The 3725-nt window shown below is 38.9% G+C and overlaps 1 pseudogene; it reads left to right on the forward strand.

Annotated features, from left to right (window-relative positions):
* Positions 1-2192: 2192 nt before the first annotated feature.
* LOC150031040 (secreted RxLR effector protein 161 pseudogene) lies at positions 2193-2714 on the forward strand (annotated as a pseudogene).
* Positions 2715-3725: the final 1011 nt, after the last annotated feature.

A 3725-nucleotide genomic window follows, 5' to 3' on the forward strand; every position in this document is an offset into this window, starting at 1 on the left:
TAACAGATAATGGGCTTGAATATTGTGCAGAAGAGTTTAATGTTTATTGCAGACAACAAGGCATATCTAGACACAAGACAGTTAGGTATACACCCCAGTAAAATGGGGTAGTAGAAAGGTTAAACAAAACAGTAATGGAAAGGGTCAGAAGCTTACTATCTGATGCTATACTACCTAAGAAGTTTTGTGCAGAGACAGCTTCATATACAGTCTATACACTGAATAGATGCCCTCATGCATCTCTTAACTTCTAACCTCTGAAGAAAGATGGACCAAAGAACCACCTAACCTGAATAACCTGAGGGTGTTTGGCTGCACTGGCTATGTTCATTAGAGTAAAGGGAAGCTTGCTGCTAAAAGTGTATGTTTTTGGGCTTCATAGAAGGTGTTAAGGATTTTAGAATGTGGCACCCTATTGAGAAAAGATGCATAACTAGTAGAGATGTGATATTCAGGGAAGAAGAGATGTATATGCAGAAAACTAATCCAAATGTTTCAATACCTCAAGAGAAGAGTGATACAATTGAGGTGGAGCAAGTTCTAGTTCCTACTTCTGATCCTTCAAGCTCTGAATCACACTTTGATCAACTACCTCATCAAGAAGAAGAAGTAGAAGATACTATTATTGATACTGAGCAAGAAGAACCAGAATTGAGAAGTTACTGCCTAACTAGAGATAGGCAAAGAAGAAACATTGTCTCACCATCAAGGTATGAAGACTACTTAGCTTTGAATACTACTGTTTTGTCTAATGATGCAGAACCCTCAACCTTTCATAAAGCAGTCAGTTGTTCTAAAGCTAAGATGTGGATAGAAGCTATGAATGAAGAGATTGATTCACTTGTGAGAAATAATACATGGGAGTTAACATCCTTGCCAAAAGAATGCAAACCAATTGCATCCAAATGGGTGTACAAGCTGAAGGAAGGGTTTTCTAACGATCAAGGACCTAGATTTAAAGTTAGGTTGGTTACTAAGGGATTTACACAGAGGCCAGGTGTTGATTTTAATGAATTTTTTCCTCCAGTGGTTAAACAGACTTCTATCCAATTATTATTGTCGATTGTGGTTCAAAACAACCTAGAGCTGGAGCAACTAGATGTAAAAACAGTTTTTCTACATAGCTTCCTAGAGGAAGTTATCTACATGAGCCAATCAAAAGGGTATGAGGTCAAAGGGAAGGAAGATTGTGTGTGCCTACTGAAAAGATCTATCTATGGCCTCAAACAGTCCCCAAGATGCTGGAACAGAAGGTTTAGTGACTTTGTTCAGAAGAATGGTTCCTATAAAAGCTCTTATGATAGCTGTGTTTATATAAAAGCTCTTATGATAGCTGTTCCTATGCTGGAACAGAAGGTTTAGTGACTTTGTTCAGAAGAATGGTTCCTATAAAAGCTCTTATGAAGTTATCTACATGAGCCAATCAAAGGGGTATGAGGTCAAAGGGAAGGAAGATTGTGTGTGCCTACTGAAAAGATCTATCTATGGCCTCAAACAGTCCCCAAGATGCTGGAACAGAAGGTTTAGTGACTTTGTTCAGAAGAATGGTTCCTATAAAAGCTCTTATGATAGCTGTGTTTATATAAAAGCTCTTATGATAGCTGTTCCTATGCTGGAACAGAAGGTTTAGTGACTTTGTTCAGAAGAATGGTTCCTATAAAAGCTCTTATGAAGTTATCTACATGAGCCAATCAAAGGGGTATGAGGTCAAAGGGAAGGAAGATTGTGTGTGCCTACTGAAAAGATCTATCTATGGCCTCAAACAGTCCCCAAGATGCTGGAACAGAAGGTTTAGTGACTTTGTTCAGAAGAATGGTTCCTATAAAAGCTCTTATGATAGCTGTGTTTATATAAATACAGAGTCTTATACTCATCCTATCTACTTGCTTTTTTATGTGGAAGATATGCTTCTAGCAGGAGCAACAATGAAAGAGCTGAACAAAGTAAAAGATCTACTGAAATCAAAGTTCGAAATGAAATACATGGGAAATGCAACAAGAATACTTGGCATTGACATTATTAGAAACAGAAAAACAAGTATTCTAAGCATTTATCAGTCACAATACTGCAGTAAATTGTTGAAAATGTATCAGATGACAGAGGCAAAAGTTGTGACTACTCCAATAGCCAACCATTTCAAACTTTCAGTAGAGAATTCACCTAAAGATTCAGATATTGAGCATCAGTAAATTATGTCAACAGTTCCTTATTCCCAAGCTGTGGGAAGTTTAATGTATTTAATGGTGTCCACAAGACCTGACATAGCCTATGCTACTAGCCTGGTGAGTAGATACATGGCCAATCCAGGTAAGAGGCACTGGGAGGCTATAAAGTGGATTATGAGGTACCTAAAGGGTACTACTAATGCTAAACTGAAGTACCAACAACTATCAGACAGTGAACTAGAGTTGGTTGGTTATGTTGACTCAGATTATGCAAGAGATCTAGACAAGAGGAGGTCATTATCGGGGTATGTCTTCCTATTTGGAAGATGTGTCCTAAGCTGGAAGGCTACCTTACAATCAGTAGTAGCTCTTTCTACTACTGAAGTAGAGTTCATAGCATTATCAGAAGCAGTGAAGGATGGCCTATGGCTAAAGGGTCTCCTAAGTGATTTCGGAATTAAACAAGACACAGTGAAGATCTTTTGTGATAATCAGAGTACAATTCATTTGTCAAAGCATCCAAGTACCATAACAGAACAAAACATATAGATGTGAAATATCATTTCATACGACAGTAGATAAAAGCTAAACAGATTGAAGTTCTGAAAGTTCATACCTCAGAAAATGTCTCCGACATGTTGACAAAAACAATCACTCAGCTTAAGCTCCAAAAGTTCCTTGATATAATAGGGTTTTAGCTGAGAGACAAAGGTTAAAGCAGAGAGACAGTCAGATCAGAGAAGCTGAAGGAAGCATGAAGTTCATTTCAAGGTGGAGATTGTTAAACAGAAGTGAAATTAACTTCAGTCGGTTATAGATTTTATTACAAACCTAGCTACCTTTAAACACTCTGAATAACTAATTTGTAAAGAGAGAGAGAGCAATTGTAATTGAGTGATTACACTATCTTGAAGCAATCTTGAATAAAACTCCGTCAGCTTCTCCGTGGACTTAGGCTTCCCTTGGCCGAACCACGTAAACGATCGTGTTCATCTTCTTCTTCTTATCGTCTTCCTCTTTCGTATACCTCCCTGACCCAAACGATCGTGTAGCTTTAGCAAACGATCATTTAGCTTTTACCTAACGATCGTTTACTTTTTCAAGCCTCATCGTGTAGACGACCATCGTTTAAACGACCTTCAGTAAAGCTTCATCGTCTAGACGACTCCTGCCTTATCGTCTAGTAAACTTCTGCTTTACCTCCATCGCCTAGACGATCGAAGACTCCTCACCCCAGCGAATTCCGGAAGTTTCCCGGCGTTCCTCTCTTTTCTTTTCTCTCGATTCTTTCTCTGCAAAAGGAAAAGAAAAGATTAGTCAGTCGAAGGGTTTTTCCAGCAGAAGTTTGTGGTTCAAATCTCAGCCATTAAAGTGTAAGGCCGAGATCGTACATCACACGGTTTGTACATCCTGCACGTGACCTAGCGTTTGTGTGAAGTATCGAGGGGTATCCGATAGTCGTGTAAGGGTCATCGTTCACTCTAAGCCCGAAAAGACTTTGCATATCCGTCTTGCTTTCTGCCTACTTTCCGCATTTCAAGCCCAACAATTAGCAAGTCT

This window comes from Benincasa hispida, unplaced genomic scaffold (assembly GCF_027475165.1).
Source record: "Benincasa hispida cultivar pf3 unplaced genomic scaffold, pf3_genome.v1.1 HicScf151, whole genome shotgun sequence".
In the NCBI taxonomy this organism is placed as follows: Eukaryota; Viridiplantae; Streptophyta; class Magnoliopsida; order Cucurbitales; family Cucurbitaceae; genus Benincasa; species Benincasa hispida.